The sequence below is a fragment of the Puntigrus tetrazona genome, chromosome 19, assembly GCF_018831695.1.
Source record: "Puntigrus tetrazona isolate hp1 chromosome 19, ASM1883169v1, whole genome shotgun sequence".
NCBI classification, from domain to species: domain Eukaryota; kingdom Metazoa; phylum Chordata; class Actinopteri; order Cypriniformes; family Cyprinidae; genus Puntigrus; species Puntigrus tetrazona.
The window spans coordinates 9,230,674-9,254,206 of NC_056717.1; the positions used below are offsets into that span (position 1 = coordinate 9,230,674).

General features: G+C 38.2%; 1 protein-coding gene across 1 annotated transcript in view; it reads right to left on the minus strand.

Moving 5' to 3' along the window:
- LOC122323377 (hippocalcin-like protein 1) overlaps window positions 1-23,533 on the minus strand; it is a 313,600-nt gene that overhangs the window by 109,758 nt on the left and 180,309 nt on the right. The window lies entirely within an intron of this gene.

Sequence of the window (23,533 nt, forward strand, 5' to 3'; positions counted from 1 at the left end):
ATTATTAATATTTAGGAGGAAATAAAAATTAGCCCAAAGTGAGTAAAACATATGATATTGGGGCGTTTAATGTTGCTGCAGCTGGTAAGAACGCGGGAGTCTGGATTGTTTTGAGTCAGTGAACGGTGCAAGTGCATGAGATTGGTGTGTTTCAGGTGTGCAGAGGTTAACAACATTGAGTTAGTCAGTATGAGAGAGCTTTACTAGTCCTCTCTGCCCGGTTTTATCGTCATCATCTTAGTTGAGCTAATCAACTGGTCTTCTATCTCGCTGGTCCGTGAGAAGACAAACACCGAAAGACGATTAACGAATGCAATTTAAGCCTCGCGGGCGCTAATGTTGCTACGCACATCGCCGCGCGAACACCATACTGCTGACCTCCATTTCCTGTTTCCCCATGCCCCTTGAGGGCGCTGGAACACAATCTGAGGGAACAAACTACATTACATGGTCTTCTTCTGCGTCGGTATCCGCTGCAGAGGAATGTGTGTCTGTTTAAACAAGAGGCCTGGGCACATGTGGGAATACTTTGGGGCTTTGAGGAAAAGCCTCTGCCGGTGTGTTGTGAACTAAGTAAAGAAAAAAGCATCCACCCATAACGCACATGGGAAGACAGCAAACACAAGCTGGAGAATCATTCATAAGGGGGGTTGTATAACTGGGAGCCCTGTTTGATTATCTTGATTTGTGGCTGTCTACAACTCAGATGAAATGACAGGCTCTATCTCACGAATCTTGCATAAATTTGCTGGTTATAATAAAAATAAAAAGAACTTCAAAAAGTAATGCAAAAGATTCGCAACTCATATACAACAATAGAATGTTACTATTTGTTTGACTCTAAAACAATCTGAAATTAAAATATAATGTTCATTCATAATGCTTATGTGTGACTTAGAACCTGCACTAGCTGAATGCTATTTTCTAAAACAGGCATTTTCTCCTATCTCTGAGGTTATATGACATTCAGCACAGCACATCAAACCCATTGCCTGTTCTCTTTCTTTATTCCTTTTTTAAAGTCTGCTTTTTTAGAAACAATCGACTGAGTTTGGAGCCAGAGGTTTGTGGTCCCGGCTAACAGAGCTTTCTACATGTCACTTCCATCTTATAGGTGCAGCTGACTCTAAACAAATCATCAGATGCGCCACATGTAAGCCCATGAAGCATGGACTAGTACACAGGAAATCAAAAGCAAAGGCCACCACACTGATGATAGACAGATTCAAAGAGGCTCAGTCGCCAAACACATACATGTTTAACTGTCCGTCTCATGGTTACCTTCACAGCCGCCATGCAAAAACTGAGAACATGATCCTTGAATAAATATTGGTTAAACATCCAAAGTGGTCTTTGATTTATATTTCCAGACTTGTTAGTTTGATTTGAATCATTCTTTCTGTTCTTTTTCCAATGTTTAGGAGCCTGGTTGTCTGTAGTATGCATGGTGGTACATGCATGATGGGAGGTATATTTAAACTGGTATGCAGACTTATTTACGGAGGGTCCTATATCTGGCAAGGCTGGTTAGCATGGGCTCCCTCTTTAGATGCATTATTATGCGTTATAAATATTGTGCTATGTTCCTCTTTCCCATGGGGTCAGTTTTGTGCCATTGACTCTATAATGATCACCATAATGTATATTTGCTTTGCTCGTAAGTACTTCTCAAGTACTTTAAAACCTTCGCTTAGCTGGAGTAAAATCTACAGAACATTCAATGAAAGATCAATTGCCATTGAAAATTATGAAGCAACAATGTTAAAAACTTTTAAAGGTTGTATAGGTTGGGCGAGGCCTAAGTCAGTAGGCTTTTGCTCAAAAACTATTTTGATAATGTGGAAAAAAGTCACCATGATTCCATCACGCAACATTTAAACCCACTTAATCATGTAGACTTCACTGAACATTTCCGGAGACTGTTTTTGTATTTTGGACCAAAAAACACACACTTTTCAGACTTGCAATTCTGTTTAACTGCGATGTTGTGGCAAATTAGATTAGAGAATCGGAGATAATGATGTCAAGTATAAATCTGGAAATCTACAACACATGCTCGCAATCACAATGTATATGTTCTGCAGAATAAGACTAAATAAATAATTGAATAAATAAATAAACCTTGAGATTTACGGTAACAGTGGTGACCGAAAAAGATTCTTAGACCAAATAAATAATGTAAAAAAAAACAAAAAAAAAAACCCAAACACTTTTTAAACTTACATTAAATAACATTAATGCATCTCAGCACAGCTATGCTATGATTTCACTTATTTAATTCACCTATTAATTAAATTCACCAGACTTGGTTTGAATTCAATTAATGATTGCATGTTTTAGTTACAAATAAGGTTTGACTTTCTTTTTGTTTGTGCTTTAATACATTCTCTAGACTATAAAGTAACTGCCAGATATACATATCTACTAACTCTAACTATAGTGTTAGTAGATTATTAAGGGTTAAAGTTACAAAAGTTGATATGTTCTTGCAAAGTTGCATTTATAGTCAACATAATGTTCAATGGACCATCAAAATAAAGTGTTACCAAAAATAAATAAAACGCACAAATGTCTGTTGTGGTATTTTTATCCACTATCGATCAAGGATGCACATGAAATTTGTGAAATGAGTGACAATGTTAGGGAAAATAGATCATTCTTTCTAACTTTATAAAAAAATGATCACAGTTATGACAAAATATCACTGTAATATAAGTGTTTTCATCGATGATAATGTTTATGCAATAATTGACCAGCATATCATCATATAAGCTTTACAGTTTTTTAACCTGATAAATGCTTCCAAGAGACTTCTTTATAACACTAAACTTCTGTTAAAAATTAACTCCCATTAAGTTAATTCAACTTTAAGTCCAGTTCATCTTTTGTCAAGAAACTCCACAGAGTCTTGCCAACAGTTGCCTTCATTTTTTTAAGTTCAGCAAACACCTCATTTTTTATAGCGTGAACTTTGGACATCCAGGAGAGCATCTCACATTGCATCATCTCAGTCTTCTTGTTCTTCTTTGTGACATACTGGGCGTCCACAGAGCTCTCCACAGCAGCACTGGGAGTCCTACATTTCACTGAACGCGATCATCTGCGTCTGCTGGCCCATCTTTCAGCCCTGCTAAAAATAAGAGGGAGCTGTCTGCACAGTTGTCTGGCCTGGCTGGCTCGGTTGTGTTTGGTTACCTGATAAAATATTAGCACAAGGAATTGTGGGGGTTATGATGCAAGGAGGGGTTAGCGGCTTTTTTATGGTAAAGAGATGCACACATACAGTACATCTCATCCGTCTTTCGAGCGATTCTGTTGCAGCAGACGCTGAACAACATCTTAGATGTTGTCCAGATGCAGAAGGAACAAAAGGGGAAATGGTTCTACTGGCACGTAACTTCGCTGATAGCACAGAGGTGTATTGCAGACCGTCAACCATCATGCCTCTCATGAAGCAATATATTGGCATAAATTAAGCCTCAATGTTTAAATTAGGTCTGTATATAAAGAAGCTCTTAAAATGCAACTGGGGCATTGTTATCTGACTGTAACAAATGTTTTGCACACGTGTGATTTACAAATGGTCCTCACAGACCCATTTGGATTTTGGGAGACTTGAAACATTAATACTTCATACTCAGATATTCAAGGCACTGGAAATGATGTTACAATAGCAACAATCTGTTCCAAGACACTATTCAATAGGACCTGAAAGATTCTTTATGGATAGTTCACCCAAAAATGAATATTAAATCATCAGTCACTCAACCTGATGTCATTCCAAACATGTACTACTGTACATAAAAGATACTGTTTTTGAGCATCTTGTCTGTAAAACCGAAGTCAATGGTCACCAATGGTTTGTCTTACCAACATGCTTTCAAATATCATCTGTATAATGGTATAAAGTCATTATTCTAATTCTATAAAAAAATAGTAATAATAGAGGAATAATTCATAATAAAGTGAAAAAAACATGAACAATCAAATTAATCAAAGATATATTTTGCACCCTTGCACATATTTAATAACAGCTTAATAGGAATGTACTATTTTTCAGAATGAATAATGTTTATTTGTTTGCATCCAATAAATGTCTTCCCTTCTACATGTAACCCTGACTAAATAATAATAAACAGACATTTAGAGCTTATAGTTAATTATCCAAAACCCAGCCCTGTTTAAATCTACAAAATGACTTTTTGTTGGCTGAAGTTCCTTCACAATCATTACTTGGCAAATTATAGTAGGTTATTTACAATCCCATCCTCTGCAGTTGCCCAGTGGATCATTTAGACAAATGCGATTACCTCTAAACCCCAAAACTAGAGGAAGCTCTTCTGCGTTCTGATTTCCGACCTTACTGAATTTCATAGCTTCCAGTTGAGAAGGAAGCAGACACATAACTCCTCAAGTCTCTCCTAAAATAACAGCTGTCGTTTTTTCATGGGCCGATTTGAGTCAGGCACAGCATAGGCTGAGTGAATGAATTCAGGTGGGGAAGGTATTTAAGCACAGCTGGCCAGACACATGCCTGATCGTGAATAAAAGCATCAATGGGAGTCCACCAATTACAGTCATCAATCCAAAAGCAGCGACCTGGTGTCATCCTACGGTTAATGTTCAAGCTTATGCTGCCTAAGTAAGCTACCAAATCCATTTTTTCCCCACAAATGAATAGTACGCTTCTCATAATTATTACGCTGCTTTCCATATACAGAAATACAAATCAAAAGTGGAAAAAGAAAACATGAAAACAAGGAAGGTAATTTTCCAGCAAATGAATTTGGCATATTTTCCAAGTGTGTAATTGGGAAATGGTAATATATCACCAGAAAGGAGATTAAATGAGAAGAAAACTCTACGCTTAATACGTTTTTGCTGTTTGTACAGAGCCCACTGCCACTTCATGGTCAATGCATCATGTCATTACATTACGCTCAGTTCTTTCGTACAGAGCAGACATTGTAATGTTATTCATTACATCAAATGTTTATTAAATCCACATGCTTAATCCTGAGGCAACCATCCTCTCTCGAAATCAAAATAATGTTTATAATGAATGTTCAACAATAGCCAAACTATACTCACAGGCCACTAAGTAATAAATGGACGATATATCAGCAATATGTTCTCTCTGGTAGACACATTCACTGACAATTTGATGTATTGAGCTTTAAATCATGGAAGTTTATACTATGCCTTTATGGTACACTTTAAGTGCATTTTCAGACAGGAGACCATGGTATAGCTAAATTGATGGCATGAGGTCTAATACTCAGTGTATGTCTTGATGTATACATTAAGATTTACATGAAATACCTGCATTACCTTGTGCTAATAAAACAAAGACTGAAAGAATATAACTTTTCCACTGTCTTACTTGTTTTACAGCTCACACAACGTGTAATGAATTGTGAAATAAAGCTAAACACGTTAAGTATAAAGCTGGCCCCAGAGAATGGTAAAAAAATAAATAAAAAAATCCACTAGTGCCTTGGTGACTGCATGGTTTGATTTTAATTACAGTGAAGGGAGCTGCTTTTGAAAAAACAACCCAATATTTTGTTATATGGTCTGCGGTCAAATAGATTTTTCTTCCCATATTCTAATGAGGTTTAAATGAAAAGAGAGGACATTAATGACATTTCCAACCAGCTCTAATTTCAGTTACAGCTTGGCTAAATTTCAGAATCTAAATTTGACAGTAACAGATGTTGCTCATAAGTGACACACTCTCAGGGGTCGCAGTGCATTGTATGTAAAGAATTATGACAAGCAAAAATTTAAAACATTAAATAAAAATGTTGGATCTTACGTTACTTATGTCATTTAAACATATCAGCTTCATCTCTCGGTTTTATTTAAAAATTCTAATTCATGAGTGAACTGATAATCTTTTCCTCTTTACTACTAGTTGTAGCACAAAATACAACTGAATGAATATCAGACCATGTGTTGCAAGATTCAGATGAACTTACAATATTACTAAAATTACACATATATTGTTAAATACACTACTGTTCATACATTTACATGTCTCTTATGATGACCAAGAATACATTTATTTAATCAAAATTACACAAACATTCATAATGTGAATTTTATTTTTTGTTTTGTTTTTAAAGAACTTTTTTTATATATATTTTTTTCTACCTATACTACCGACTCAAGCAAATGAACTATATTATTTTCCATAACAAATTAAGACTAACAAAAAATAAGATTACCTCTAATTAGCAAAGTGCAGAGATTCTGCAGCTAATGAAAGGAGCGGCGTGTCTTACCAAGCTGCAGCATTCATGTTTTGAGTAAAATCCACCCATTCTCTCTGGAGTGAACATCTGGAAGAGTCTCTCCATGTATGTGTTCCAGCGAGTGTGTCCATTTTTGATTTTCACGTCACACTGAAGATATTTTCATTCATAAGAGCAATACTGTTTACACAGACGCAGTGGTAATTGCGTTCATATGCGACTCGAGGAGATGTGTACAGTGTGTTTCCATGTTTGACATCTAATACCTCACACTAATTAATTGGATGATCCCTTTCACAGATCCTGCTTTCAACATCTGAATGCGCAGGCATGCCTGAGAAATTCTTTTTCATTGTTTTTTTCCCCAAATTGTTTACATCTGCGAACAGAGGCTTTGTGCAATCCATCCCGTTATCCCCTCATTTTCACAATAATTTGCTTTTATATGACATTTTATACATCAACTGTTAGTCAGAGACTCATGTGTTTAAGCTTTCAAGTCTTCACTAACAACTAAATAACAGTGTATTTATAAAACCGTGTCCAGGTTGCCAAGTACGAGATGAAATTATGGATACCTCAGCAAATACCTGACATGAAATAATTCACTATTTGAATTCCGGCTTGAAATTGCACTAGAAATATTTGTATAAAAGGATAAAATCAACGTGAATTACCTCTGACATGTTTGCACACTTGTAAAAGTCGTCTTCACAAAGCCAAAGCTCAAAACACACTGTATTATCTGTGTGTTTGCATGAGAGAGTGAAATAAAGGGACAGAATGAGACTGAAATGAATAAAACAAGTTAAATAGGGTAGAATGGGCTGAGGGGCTTTTGTTGGTGGAAGGCATGCAAAAAGTATGTGGTTTTCTCAAGGACAAGTGAGACAGGGCAGGCCACCTCACAGAGGGAAGCTGGAGTCTCCATGGTACCATGTGGAAAAAGGGAAGGAAAAATCCAGGCCAGAATGAAAAGAGGTAACCCTAGCCGCTGAGGTGGCCTGATAGAAGTCAGAGGCCAGTGGTATGGCTCCCTTTTCCCCATCCACACCCACTTTGTGTTGTGTTGAGTGCAAGGAAGAAACTCCTCTGCTTAGAGAGCCAAGATAAGCAAATATAATGGTGCCACACATTAGGTTACTGTAAGGAAGGAGAAAGAGAGAGGGAGTAAGCGAGAAAGTGAAAAGAGAGAGTGTGTCTTAGTTCTATCAGTAGTCCAAATCGGCTCCTCCTTTTCTTGACATTTAAGAATAGGGAGCCATGCGATAGAGAGATCTTTCTCAAGCTGAACTAGTACCAGAAAGTGGCAGCTGAAACCATGCAGTGTCAAGTCCTCACCATGCTAAAAAAAAAAAAATAGCCCAACAATAATTCACCATCTAAATTTCAATCTGGAACCTAAAGCCTTATAAATCGTATTGTTATTCTGAAATAACAACTGGTGTTTACATACCTGTAGACTGTAAAACTATTTTGGAAAGGCATATCTGTGTCAGCCAAATGTTAAGTGTGACAAAGGGCCATAAAGTAGGTTGAAATAACAGATGTAAATAATAGGATGTAGACTGTATCCTGTTGAGGAAATGCATCCCTAAACTGGCATCATTATCTGAACTGAGGTCAGAGAGTGAGAGGCGACAATAAGCTCCTGGCCCAGGAGGAGTGGTTAATATTTACTCTCAGCACAAATGGCCTTCCTGCACACTTCCTTTCTAATAACGTAAACATAAATATACATGAACTGAAAGAAAGACTACTGCTTTATCTGTTTTATTAATCTTATATTAAAAGTGTGTAATAAAAATCATAGTAGTTTACACCGTCTAGCATAAAGACATTTTTCAGTGCATTCAGCTAAATGAACAAAAGCCCCAGAGGCATGTTGGGTCAAAATTAACACCCACCATATGCAAGAAAAGAAAATTATTTTGGGAAGTCAGGCTGCCCAATGAATTAATGCAACAACAACAACAAAAAAAATGTAGCATGACTTTCAGAGACAGTCATCAGCACCTCAATTCTCAAGGTCAGCATCACATGGGTTTTGCTTCATCACACCTGCTGCAGCCAATCAAGCCCACAGTTAAAAGCTGTCTCTTCTGTCATGTCACATCTACAGTTCTCCACCTGAATCTATACCAGACCAAAGAACTTACCTGTCTTTCAGCTGGCCTGTGATCTCCGCTGTTCCTTGAAGTTCCTGTGAGTTGTTGCACTCATCTGCCACTCATCCAGACTCCGATCCTGCTCCAAGCGTCACTGTTTAAATAAACTCTGTGCTGCACTAACCTGTACCTCCGTGTCTCCTAGACTGATTGTGACAATGACTGAATCAAATTAAAAAGATTAAAATAAATGAATGAATAAACAAAGTTCATCAGGTAGGCCGAACCTTTTCATTTTTCAGAACTTACGGTTACAAATATTATTATTAATATAAAATAAACGTAATGCACAATACAGATTCAGTGCTGGTAATAATAAATGCAAGGCCAGTACTTTTTTTTTTGATTTCCCACCATGTTAGTTTATTTTGGACCCTGCATGTATGTGTTCCATCAAATCATCTCTGTCTATAAATTATATGACATCAACTGAACCCATATGTCAAGTCAATATAAAAAGAACAGAAGAACGACACCAGATTCACAGATGGAATAACTTACACACTGTAAGCTTTACAATTCCAGAAAACCTTGCGTTTTGATACGTACAACTGCAGTCTGATATGAACAACGTTTGGTCAAAATACATAATTAGCATCTGTCGTAAGTGGATTAAACATTGGAAAAAGGGGTCTGCTACATGCAAACATTTAAATATAAATGTCAATCAAATCTGACTACTAAAGGCCTACAACAGAAAGCTTCTCTGTTTCACTACATAAAAAAATTAAGAAAGCCATTTTGGTTAGTAGATGATCCAAAACACTTCATCAGTCAGTCAACACAATCTCTGGCTTGTATTTCAAAACAGGATACGAGTTAATCGTTTCCCATTTACCATCGTAAATATCATCTTTCTTGGGATACATACTTAGTCGTAGACCTAAAACGGTCTTCTACTATTGTTTACGTGTCGAAAATTGACGTTTGCATGTTGGACTGATATTACATCTGACCATTTGTGATTTCCATCGTTACTGCAGCAATACGGTGACTGGTAGTGCTGTCTGCACTTGAAAAGCAGTTGGAGTACATTGATCAAAACCTTGTTTCCAACACGGTTATGTAACTTCACACACTCTGCCCAGCATCGCTACAAAGGCTCCCTCAGGCCTCGTAACATGTGCAACTACACTACACACAGACATAAAATACTAAAAGGAAACGAATACTAAGCTTCAACCTCATATATAGTGGAGAAAGATGGTCACCCCTGCCAATATATTTCCTTTTCCTTCTCTCAGCTTGAAATTGAAATATGCAAGCGTAATAGTCAACAAAATGGAGGAAAATGGCCTCAGAAAGGTTAATTCACAGGTTTTTTTTTTTTCAGGATGGAATCCCTATATTGGCAAGAGATGTTCCAGCGATTCTGGAATGAGAGAATGCATCTATACGGCTTTCCTGTGGTTTCTCTTCATCTGCAAGTCATAATTAGACCCGAAGAGTCTCGGCTTCTTGCCCTCTCTTTCCACTGCCAAGTAAACGGCAGGGCAAAACATTCCCTCTCTTTATTTCGCCATGTCCATCTTGTTCTTACTGTGTAGTTAATATTTACTGAGCATAGCAGCAGAAGTCACACTCAAAATTTCCAAATGGAAACAAGTGTGGTAAATTTTCACAGACACACTGTCTTCTAACAGTGAGGTCATTCTAACCTAGATCAACCTCGCTTTCAGATTCGAATTTACAAAAAAACCCAAAACAAAACAACAAAAAAAACCCAAAAAACACATAATCCATGTGGTTCTAGTAATCAAGAACCAGGTCTGGTTGGGTTAAGAAGCATTTGTTGCTATTTCATCAACATAACAGGAAATAAACAAAGGGGAAAAAGAAGGAAACATCTTTTCCATGATTGCTTAAGCATAGGGAGACCCAGTATAATATGCTTAAAAACCACGTTTCAGAGTTTAACATCTGGGAATAGCACATGAACTCAAAGCAGCATGTTTCATTTCTGTAAAAGGACAACGTGAGCTTCTGGAAGTCTTTCTGTTTTCCCTAAAAATCTTAACAGCGACCATGTGGACGGGCTCCCCAGACGACTCAACTGCCAAAGACATTGATAACCATTGTTCACCGGTGCTGTTTGACAGCTTTGTTTGCCCTCACTCATCCAAATTAGGATAATAGAAGGCAATTATTGCAGACCAGTGACCGTTAAATGTCTGTCTTTAGTCCAACAACAATTACCCATCAATTACACACGGGTTGATATTTGCTAAGTATACAAGGTCATGGCACAAGCGAAATTGAGACCTTATCTGTCCACAAACAGGCTTTTTTCCAGGTAACACGGCCCATAAAGGACCTCTCAATTTTGTAAAACACTGTAATAACACACGATCCGCAGTATTAAGGTGCTTCAAAGATACAAAGGTCAAATCGGGCACAGAAAGACAATTATTCATATCAAAGAAATGCCAGGAAAAGAAGCTAGCTTACTTCCTAAGTTCAGGAAAGGCTTCTGTGAGCTCCACCCTTCCTTTCCTGTGTGTCATGGGTTGTTAGTCCAGCTGCCGGTAGCAGCCAAAATCCCTCAAGCATTCATTCACAGAGGAAAGATGCATCCTACTGTCCTGGAAATGGGTGGATTACTTTCGTGCATGTTTTCTAGCAATACATACAGTTCATGCCACTGGAAATTGGAAAGAACAGCATTAAGTTTCAATACATCAAAAGAAAATGATTTGTTAAAAAGTGAAAGGCACATGTTGTTTACCTTTTTGAGAACTAGATGAGCATCCGACAGTCACAAAGATGCTGGAGTATCACACAGCCCACACAGAAGTCAAACCAAAGCTTTTGTGACTTGAAACTGTTGTAAAAAAACCCCAAAAAACCCTCACAGGAGATTGAAATTACTCAATTTAGCCATTGAAATTCACTGAACAATGGTGAATGTGATGGCACTTTAAATGTGGTATCTCCACTTTGCGAGAATGTCATATGTCAAAAAAGTCATATTTTATATAAAGATCAACATGACAACAGTGTCTAACTTAATGTTTTATACATTATTTCCACTTTTTTATAGCATAAACAGCAATAGCAGAACTGGTTGTAGCAGCTTTGAGTGAAAGATTCAGTGATGCATTCATATGTTGCATTAGTGAAAGAGTCAACATTTTGAAGACAAAGAGTCAGTTGATTGAATGATTCAGTGACTCACTAATATTTACTTGTTTTGTTTTTTTAATAAATCAGTGTTTTTAAACAAATCGGTTGAATGAGTGTGTCACTGGCTCCCTCATAAACAGAGTAATTGTTGCCATTTATTAACTGAAAAGCCTCACTGGAACACATTTCTTTATCATATTCTTTTTCAATGCACACGTTCTGTACCTATGCACTGTGCTTTCTGTGACATTTGTAAGTATACATGCCAAAGGTTTCAGAATGAAACACCTGCCTTTGGTATACTATGCTCATAATGGATTTCTTAATGTTTTACACTTTAAGGTAAATGAGGTTCTATGCAGCCAAACCTTTAGGCTAAAACCTATACAAGTGAATGAAAGCTTTCCAGACAATTCAGGAAATGAATTCATACTGTATGAAAGGTGATCTGGGGATAATGCCAGAATAAGCTCTCAGGGGCATCCAATCCCAGACTGTATTTCTAATGGGAAAACTGTGCAGGTTGGTCTGTTTCAAAAATTAAATAGGCTCCCTTTACCCTGTTTCAGTGATAGGGAGGATAGAATATCAGCAAAATACTTTACAACAGGCTCTCTCATGAACTCTCCCATCGATGAATAAACTAACATCTTTCTCCCTTGTGTGTCCAAGACACCAGCTTGAAGCTAGTTTAACATAAACAACAGGTGTGAAGCCCATTAAACTGGTTTCAAATATATTTATACCATACACAAATATACAAAGCTGTATGTAAAAAAAAAAAAAAATTAAATAAAAATGAAAACCTGGTGTGATAAAGTCACATTAGCTGCCACCGCTGGGAAGCAGCACTGAAACACACTCTCTCGCTGCGCACAGACCTGTTTACCTCATCCACTCGTCGTCATCCTCCCTTATATCCGCTCTATCAGGGTAAGCGGTGCACACGCGATACTGATAGCACATGGGCATTTCGGCACTTCCCGTTGTTCATATTAGCCATTACATACATTTTGCATAGCACTTGCCCTGTTCTGTCCCTGTGATGTTTGCCTGTGTGGGCGTGGTCAGTCTTCCGGCGGGAAACCCGGCGCTAGCCAAACCACCGAGCGCACGAGTGGCGGCCAATTATGACGTCATGGCCTCTCCCGCGCTGTGCCGCGCAAACGTAAAAGCTGGCGAAACCCTTGTCAACGTGTGATTAGGAGTTTACGTGCGTATTTACCTGTGGAAATAATATAATAAATGTGTGATTGAACTCAATGGTGGATACTGAGTGCAAATAGAGGTGGTATTTGTGTTCCCGTTAAATGTACCTGCAAATGATACTACCAAAAAAACTGGAGTTTGGCCTACATAAGCAGAGGCCAAACTGACCGGGTTTGTTTGCAAGTCAATGTAAGAGTGCTACTGCGGTGCCTCAAGCTATTTAAAACACCTGTTAGATACGAGTATTTTCTGGTTTATTTTCCCCTTTTACTTGTCTCTTTAGTACTTTGGGTTTGTTCTTCGTTGTTTTTGTGTGCACCTGTATACATCTTTTACTGTGGACAATCCTTCTGCACTGTAAATAAAACTGCACTTTGAACTGAAGTGGTGCTGCGAGTAATTCATCATTTTACATCTTTTCATGCACTTACATCCCTCCTGAGCTGGTGGGCTTGTCTTAATCACACCTGGTCTAGAAGGTATACAAAATGAAATTAAACCTTAATCATTTTAGATATTTATTTTTGTTTGAGCATTTGCTCTTGATTATGAAAGATTTGAAGCAGCAGACAATGTACTCAATATACATTGTATATACAGTACTCAGTATAAGTAAAAAAGGGGGACCGAATGAGTTTGGTTTCCTTAGAAAGCCTTGTCGATGCCCTTTTTGATTTCCTGTCTTGTAGTTGTTCTGCTCCAGATGAACTCACAGAAGGCAGGGTGGTGATCGCAGTGTCATCTTGTATGGCGGCTGGAAAGGGTGCTCAAATTGGGAGGACAGCATAGCCTCGTGGATGAGATAGCCAGTGGTACTGACAGGATATCAATGGCGAAGACTCTCTTTTGCTTATATACTTCTAATATAATGTAAGACTCAAAGGCCTGGTTTCACACATAGGGCTTAGAGTCTAAGCTATAGTGCAGTTAGGACATTATAAACATGTCTTAAAAAATAACAATACTGACATGCTTTAAATTCAATAAGTGTGCATTTAAGTTAAAAAAGTCCTGCATTTCAGTGTGGGACTATGCCTTTGTCTGTGGAATTTTGGAAAAAAAGCAAAAATGAAGGCAAAATTATTTTCAGTAACCTTAGGATATATAAGTATTAGCCAAATATATTTGTTATGCATTTATATACATTTCAGTAATTTTTCTTTTTAATTTGCAACACGTGAACTATTTAGATTTAGATTTATTCTAAACTATAAAAAATTTAATATAATGACTGACAGAATGATTGACTGATTTGCTTCTAGCCCCCTAAGCCCCCAAAACCTAACATAAAGTGTGACACCTTAAATAAAGTGTTACCGAAAATACTTTTTAGGATCTGGACACTTTTCTCGAAGCTGTACAGAACTTCTTGATTTCCTCGTCATTTACGTCTCCTATCAGACTCCATGATAGCAGTTTTTGCTCATGAAGTTTTTGCTCATGAACCCTGAATAAACTTTTGCACAACCTTGTTTTCGTGTTTGTTTTTAGCTTCTTGGATGGCTCGCTTCACCTTTTTATCGTTCAGTTTTGTTTTCACTACAGATCCTTTTTAACACCCTTTACTTTTCACCGAGGATGCCTCTGGAATGATTTGGGTTTGTTGTTGAGAAAATAGCAATCTGGTTTGTGGATATTACTGAGCATACACAGAATATTTTGTTATTAGTGATGGTGGAACCTGTTCATCCAGGTTGGAGCTTGTCTTCTTAGAACAGCTTCCAGGTGGTACAGTCAAATCAATGTTTGTCGGCTGCTTACATCACCACCTTTGCCCTAAAACACTAATATTTATACATCAACAGGGAATATTACACCTGTGAGATGGTTCTCTTTCGGCTGATGGATCTATGTCCTGCTCTTTCTTGGTGTAAAAAAGAATTTGGCATGTATTGCTTAACTAAATGATTACCACAGGAGGCTACATGTGTTCTGTTCATGGTCAAATTCAGGGCCTAAACAGCTTAACAGAGAGAAAATACACACACACACTGACTCCAGCTTGAGTACGTTGACAGATGAACATGACCAGGGGGAATTAAAAATGTCTTTTAAATCCAATAACCTTACAGGTCTTTTTTTTAAAGATACAACTTTACTTAATTTACGTTTTTAGTAAAGAAAGTGCTATTTCAACATGGCAGATTTTACTGATTAGTGATTAACGACTAAAGACAAAAAGCAGAAAAACAAATAAATAAACAAACAATAAAATCAAATCTAGACTCATCCAAAAATACGACTTGGATGGAACTGTCCCGAGCAGGTTTCTGGACACAGAAAAGCAATGAAGAAAGAATAAAACGTGCTTCTGTTAGACTAAATATGCTTCCGTTAGACTTCGGGCAGAACACTTCGGCTTATCACCACGAAAGAAAAAAAGGTACAGTTGCCAAATAGATAGTTGATCACCTGAAAACGATTCAGAGAGAACGTGAAGCTGGGGAGTACATAAATTTACTCTCGCTTTGAGTTATAGAGCCTCTGGTGACTAATAACTAAAATGTTAGGCTGAGCAATCACAAAGAGCATGTGATTCATGAGGTATGTGACGAGAGCCCTAAAAAGGATATAAAGTGTTTATTTATGATATAAATCATGACAAGTGTTTATTTTTTTTCTTGAGTATGAAGAAGAAAGAGACGAAATTGTCACATACAGTATAAATTACAAATTGAGCTTGTTCTAATTAGTGTCTTGTTTAACAGATATGAAAGTCTCTTTCTGTCTCTCAGCTTCTGCTTTTTTCATAGCTTTACATGCACCCAAAACAAAACGAACCCCCAAAAAACTTTTATTTAACTCTTCATTCAGGGTCGCTGTTAGATAAAACTGACTGTGATACGAATCACAGATGAGATTTAGGAGTTAGGTTGCAGTGAACCTTCTGAAATGGATTTTAGGGCGCCCAGCAACACAGAATAAAGTCTGGAGGGTTTCTTATTTATTTGTCTGTAGCATTAGAAAAAAACGTTCATTTGTATGAAAAATATTCCGTACAAAGGAATGTATAAAAGATCTGGGTCCAAATATCTGGTAGCATTACAATACAGCTGAAAAAACATCATTTGAAATTTTTTTCTGAAAGCTATCAGGCAGTAAGTATTAATGTGATTAGGGAGCAAGTATAACTGTACACGTGTTCGTAAACACAGAACCAGCACACTTCGCCGTTGACACATGCCTTCCTTAACTGCAGTTTGTATAGCTGTTTCTGTCTAAGGTGTGGGAAGACTAATGAAGCCCAAGAAAACATTTCCAGAATCACGGTATTAGGTAAAAAGTGTTATAAAAACAATACAAGCTGTCAACACTTCATTATCACCAGGGTCAAAATAAGAAGTCTCAGACTTGCACATTCGGGGTTCAACCACCAGTGTGTGAAAGGGCCTGGAGTATTCACCATGCCAGGCCTAACATGTGTCGAGTTCCACCCACAATATGGAAGTTTTGGTTTTTCCAACTTCCTTCCTTTCTGCACGTAACACCAATGACTATTTGTACACTTCTGTCTTTGAATGGAAATATTCATTAGGACAACTTTGATTCTGCATTTAGATGAAGTTTTTGACCAATAATCATAATTTAAAGAGTGTAGCCTTATAGCTGTATTTGAAGTAATGATGGACCCCACTTTATATTAAGTAGCCTACGTTTAATTTAATACCTTGTATTAATGTAATGTAATTGCATCCCTTGCATCCACCCTTAAACCTACCCATACCCCTAACCGTACTCGTATCACTCCTTAATAACAGTAGATGTGTTCTGAATTACAATATGAACACAATAAGCACATTGTATGTCATAGTTAAGACCACTTAATATAAAGTGGGCCCTAACGATGCATTAATGTTTAACTTGCTGTTCAGTAAACGAGACATATGTTAATTCTGCCACTCCGACAGCTTTGGCAAATTCATTCAATGAATGATTAATCAGGCTGATTTAGACTGGATTTTTTTCTAATAATCTGTTTAAAGAATCAGTTTATATGAATCATTTTTTAGAGAATCAGGCTACACATCCCACTGTATTATTTAGGCCTGAATAATATCCTATCATTTATCATGTTCAGGACCTTTATTTTGATAGTCCACTTTAGACATTTTACTAACTATAAGTAACTTTGTAACAAATTCTCATTAATTTGCAACTTTATCTGCTAACTCTCAGAGTAGACTGTTAGGTTTAGGCTGAGTAGAACAAGTTCATATATGCAAGGTTTTTGATAGTCAGCATCTTGTATGTTGTGTGCCTATCATAATAAAGATATTAAGCAGACACTTTAGTAATACTCTAATGACTGTTAGTTGACATGTAGCTGCAATGTTACTGTTAATGAAATATCTAAAGTGGACTATGAAAATAAAGTTTTACCCAAGATTTTAATGAAAACATTTGCAGTCTTCATGTCAGTTTGAACTCTTGGCCTACTGAAAGCAACTGAAGTACTGTTGGGATCTATGTTATGCCCACCAACGAACTTGTTCATTGACATTGAGAACTTCACATTTCTGGCAGCGTTCTCACACTTTTCGTCCCACTTGTTTCTACTCAAGATCCACAGCTTGAAATCCTCTGCGTTACATCACCTAATTGACATTCATGAGCCAATGTGTTTATAAGGTTACTTAAGGGTTGTGGTTGTGAGTTGCCGTCTCCACATTTTGGTTTCTGCTCACAATATGAAGTATGTAGTTGAATATGAATTTAATACTTAAAATAAATTTAATGGCTCGGCTCTTCAGAGACATGCAGGAAGCACAATTTCTAAGCCATTTATGTGGTTGCATTGATGTGTGCGCGAGAGCGAGAGTGTTACATCTCGGGAAGGTGGTGAAAGAAGCCCTGTGGAACTTCATAACCCAGGTACCTTTTTCAATTAGAAATAGGATTGGCCCAAGAGTCATGAGATTCAAATCTGCCCCAGACATAACACCCGGCTTTCAGATTTAGCTCGGAGAGGTTCTGCAGAATATGTGCCATTGACACCCGCCTCTTGTCGTATTCTTGGACCGTCGCCGGCACTCTGTACCAAAGGTCAGCGCGTCTGTTCTCTGCGCTGTCATCGCCCACACAAATACGTCTACTTGCAATTATGCAGCAACAGCACACTCATATGGTTCTATTAACCGAACAGTAATACTCGATGGATATGAACTCTTGAGAACTCTTCTTACTTTTAAGCACAGCTGAGGAATCGCTCCATGGCCGGTTTATATAATCAGACGCTAATCAATGTTTCTTGGTGGCCCAAAAAGCATTCGCTCCTGGAGGGCTCTTGTTATGGGCCAAAAAATAAAGAGATCTGTTCAGACAATGCAGCGCTCCATGACATCGTGCTGTGAGGGAGAGTTTATCGGCATACATGCCAAAGGAATTAGCGCCGCTTATACAAAGGGTCCATCCACTCGTGTTATGAACCATTAAACTTAATGGGGCAAAAAATTTATTTCAATAAACACATCTATAGGCTGTGTTTTTAGCTAAAAAAAAAAAAGAAACAAAGATCAAACCACCATGAATCCAAACATCTCATTACATGGCATCATTTCTATACACTCCAGAACTCTCCCCTTCCAAGAGAAACATCCAAAGGGTGCCTATATTTGTGTAAAGAGCGTGCCCATTGAAAACACAGTCTCTCGTAAGAATTGTACTTTTCTTCTCAGCTCGCTGGGCACACATGGCGCAATGTGTACACAAGTTACTCTGGAACGTTTCGTCTGTTTCCATAGTGACTCATTCATGTGGGTCTGCTTGAGCATTCCATCTCCTCATGACAGAAACCACTCTGGTCTCCACAGCCCATCCTCTGTTCCAGAACATTCTCTCTTTCAGATCGACTCGGGACACACAAAATCACAAGCAAATTAGAGTCGAGCGAGAGAGGGAAAACAGTGAGCTAAATGGCACTTCCTGCAATTTCAAGATTTGGGCAATTTGACTCTGTCGGGTGGTTTGTAATAGTTTTCTACATGTACAAAAATGTGTAAAATGCAGAAAAGGCTCCGTCTGTTCGGAAGGGAAATAAATAAATGAAAAAGCTTTATTGTGATTCTTCAAGCGAGCATACCGAAATATGACTAGACCTCCACCCAGACCTCCACTGTGGAGTGTATGAGCATTTATTGCAGTGAAAGACTGGGCTGTTGTAACCTCATTCGCTTTCAAAATGGGTTAAAAGGGTGGGTCTGGTCCTGGGCCTGGTTTATTACACAATAAAGAACTCAAAACACACTTGACTGCTCGATTGGAACGGCAGCTTTGACGTGGGGGAGTATTCATGTCAAGCGGACTAGTAATGACGTCACCAGTGGGCCATGTTCAAGTGATGGAGTGCTGTGTCATGCTTTGTTTGGTTTTCCAACAGAAGCCATATTAATTAAAGCAGAGACTTTGAGAAAAACATGTCAGGAGGACAATTATGCATTCAAGAAATGTCATTTGTTGGAAAACTCTGTAATTAGTTTGGAACATGCTCGGTTTGATTTTATAGAACTGTCCAGTCTGCAGTGTCAATATACAAATGAAAAGTGCGCATTTTCATACATTAATGCCGCTTTGTGCAGACCTGAGTGAGGTAAGTGTATCCTGTCACTCAACGGCGAAAATAAGCATACGCCTTTGTATGAGTTAGCAAATGTTCTTATGTTCACCTGAAGACATTTTCAGGTTTTATTCTTAAACAAACGCTCTTGGAGAACTTCCTCAACTATAGAGCTATGGCTGAATATGGCGCAGCGATCAACAAACATGGAACTACTTAACAGTCATACAAGTCTTCATTTAAGGAAGTTTCACAACCAATCAGAATCAGAATGCTGACTTTCGCTTCTTGTATAAACAAACAGTGGTTCCAAATGTTTTTGGACACTTAAGCCGTGTTCACACAGATGTTTTAGCACAGTAACTGCAGGTGTAGTTCAACACTTGGTCCACTAATGTTGGGCGACTAGTATGCTACCAAATATATGTGCGTATGAAGAATTGTATCATGTAAACCTTATTTAAAATATTTTCCTTGATAAGCGTGTTTGTGTTTGTGCTTATTTAAAATAAATGACACTGTTTGGGCTGATATGAGTTGTTCGTTTTTAATATGTTGCCCTGTAAAGAGTGGCTTTGTAAATACTAAATCGATGTCAGTGCCTGGATATGGAAATGCATTTCTCTCACGAGGAAAGGTCCACTTATAACTGTTTACATAAATTCTACTTGGTTTGACATTTTGTATCATAACATTCAGTAATTTTTAAGTGTGGTGTAAGTGTTCAATTTTTCTTTGGGCCACTATACAAGTACACAACAACATATGACCCTATGCAAACAATGGCATATAACTGAAATTAAGCAATTAAATGAATTATTTTAATAATTCCCATCAATCCTCTTAAAATACTGAAACTTACTGTGATATGATCTATTAGTTTGGGATGCAATGGAAAAAGAGGACCTTTCAAGTACCATTTAAGACATTGGCAAAGGGTCCAGAGGTTGCTGTGTGAGGCAGAGGAGTTATGCTCTCTATTTGTCCCAGATGTGTTTGATTCAGATCAGCATATAGCAGTAGTCATGGGAAAGTGGAAGTAGCACATTTTACATGTTATAAATATGGTGACCTATCCAAGATAATCCTGTAAATAGTGGTGTCTGAAAAAGTGAAAAATCTTTGTGACTTTATGAATTAAATAAATAAGAAACAAACACATTTTTGAGGACTAATAGGAAAAGTCTTTGACGTATGTATGCGTTCCTCAAGGATCTAATTACATCTTTTCTTGACATCTGAGAATTACCTCAGACAAGAGGGTTTGTTGCATTTCCATCTCGGATCCTTTGATTTACTGTCTCGTGACCTTTACTGGAAACAGTGTGCATGCTGCTGTTCCTGCGAGCCAGGGAAGATCATCCATTCGTGTGTCATCTCCTTTGTGCTCCAGAACAGCTGTGGGAGACTTGGACACCATGCAACGGGCTGTGATGGCTCTCCAGCATTGGGTCGGTTCTTCGCGCCCAGGGCATGTTGATATTCCCACAAGGTGTGTTTTTGAAACGCACTCGGTCTTGCCCTGCTCCGTTTCCCTCCTCTGACCTCCCATCATCTCGCTGCCAATCCTTTCGTCCTGGCAAGGCTTGAAAGTGGGGGATACAGTGGAAGAATCGGAGAGAGAAAGTGAGAAGAAAAGAAAGACGGAAGAATGGATGAGGGGGATTCAATAATGGTGAGCCAGCAGCAGGCCATCCGCAGGATTTTATTGTTTCAGCGTGCCATTCAGCATTTGTTTCTGATATAGGGCACATGGTTGCATTTAGAGGGTTTAAATGAGATTGGTGTGTACCGTCTCGTTTCCAGCATACGTAACTTTTGCTACTTGTATGCTAGAACTGTCCTAATAAAAATTTTAAAGGGACAGGGACAGTTACTACTCACGCTCATGCTGTTCCAAATCTGTATGGCTTGCTTACTTCTGTGGAACACGAAAGGAGATGTTTTGAAAAATGTCCACTCTGCGCTATTCCATAAAATGAAAGTGGATTGGCAACAACTGTCAAGCTCCAAAAAGAACAAAAAAGGGCATAAATGCACCAGAAATGCAGCCCAAATGAACAATATATATATTCACTATATTTCATTATAAGACTTCCATACTAAGGAAAAAGAATCGGTCTTCCTTCACATTCGCATTCATTGTGTGCAAAACAGCATCTTGGAAATCCTGCTAGACAACGAATTTTGCATTCTAGTAACAACAGATAATCATACAGGTTTTAAAACACATGAAAGTAAAAGCAAAAAAAAGGAGATATTCATGTTAAGAGAGAATTAACTGAAAAAAAAAAAATCACTATTTTCTAAATGCATGTTTAAGACATTATGAACAATTCAGCCGTATAGCTACATTATATTTAACTTTTTTAAAGTTTTGACCTTGTCATAACCAGAACGTTCTGTGAAAACGACTTATCTCTGGAGATGTATGCAGAACTCAAACTATTCAGTCTGCCTAAACCAGGCCTCTCCACAATCGACTGAACACCCACATTAATTTTTCAAGTGCAAAACCCACATCTAAAAATCCAATGCATATAACAGAACTTAAACAATCTGCATTAAGTCTTGGGCGTCATTTCTTTCATTTGCTGCCACCGACCTGTCTTTAGACGTGAAACAAAAATAGCTTGTAAAAATCAATTCCTTATGGTGGAAAAGAGAGGAATTTTATTGTGCCTTCTCCATGAAGAATTTGAGTATTGGACTAGTATTGTGATCACACTGATATGAGGAAAAAAACATGATGAGGAGGTCATCTCATAGTGTGGAGTCCATTCTTCTTCTCATGCCGAGATTCATATTGGTTAAAGGTGACCGTGATGGTTAATAAATACTGACACATCACTTTGTTTTGGATGCTTGGCAAAAGCAGATATCCTGCATTGTTAAGATGGGAGAAAGAAGGAGCAGGAGAAATTCCTGAGAGCATATGGAAGAGTGATACAAGTTTTCACGCAGTACACAATCCCAGCTGTATATCCCCATGATACAGGGGTCTAATTCTGCCAAATGATTTACATCAAATGTCTCATGTGAAACCATTTCCTCTTCCCTCGCTTTCCAATATACACATTGTACAGAATACATACATTGTATGCATAATCTAGCGAGAGGGGACGAGGATTCGGCCTGACAGGGAGCTCTGCATACGTTTTCCGATGTTTTTCTTATAAAATGTCCCTGAATCGAGAGCGAGTGGATAAGGAATATATTCCACGAAATAATTTCCCAGCCCCAGAGATTCAAAAACAAGCAGTTGGTGGACCCCATGAGCAATCAAATACCAAATTAAAGAGAAACACAGAAAAATCCATGAGAATGGAAAAAGTAAAAAAGAAAAGAAAAGTCACCCACCACAATGCTCACAGCTACCTCTAGTGGCTCGATGTAACAAAACAATACAATGAATGTATTATTCAACGCATCAATGTGAATCCAATCACATGGAAACTCTATCTGAAAGGGCTAAAGTTTATAAAACCCAATCTATACGCTAGCTGATGGGAAGTGGTACTAGAAGCAGTAAACTTCTTTCATTTGTGATTGACGAGGTGTGGAATTCTGGAAAAAAAGCCCAGATCATGACGTGAGGCGATTAACAGGTGTCAGGAACGAACTTTGAGCTGCCCCGGAGAAACGAATGGCTTTTAGCGAATGGCCTTTCACTTCCCACTGGTCAGCACGACCGCGAACCCTTCGGCTACACCATTAAAACGCACAGGCTCCCAAAACAGCCCTGTCCTGCACACGCACCACTGAACCTCCAGGCCCTGATTGCTTCCACGTTGCTTGAGTAAACATCTGAGACGAATTAGGCCCTTGTTATTGTTGTTTAACTCTAACCACATCGTGCTGCGCTGTAGGAATAACAGTCCCACGATGCAAGAGCCAGTACACGACAAGTCGAAGACGGCGATGGGGGCTGCCGTGACACTTCATTACATACGTGTGGAGGGACCTGCCACAGGCTCGGTGCACACAGGTCCCATTATCTGCATACCTAGACCCCTCCAAGACTCCCCTTAACACCACTGGCCCTCTACAAAACATGTGCGTCTCAAAAGACTACGGCTCTGTTCTTGGCGAACATGGGGCCCTTTCTTTAAATGTTGGTTTTAGATTAGCCATCTAAAGTTGTTTTTCGATACAAGCGTTATGGACATTAAAACAGCAGTGTGATACGGTCGGCTCAAATAAGCGCTTTATTGCAACTGAGT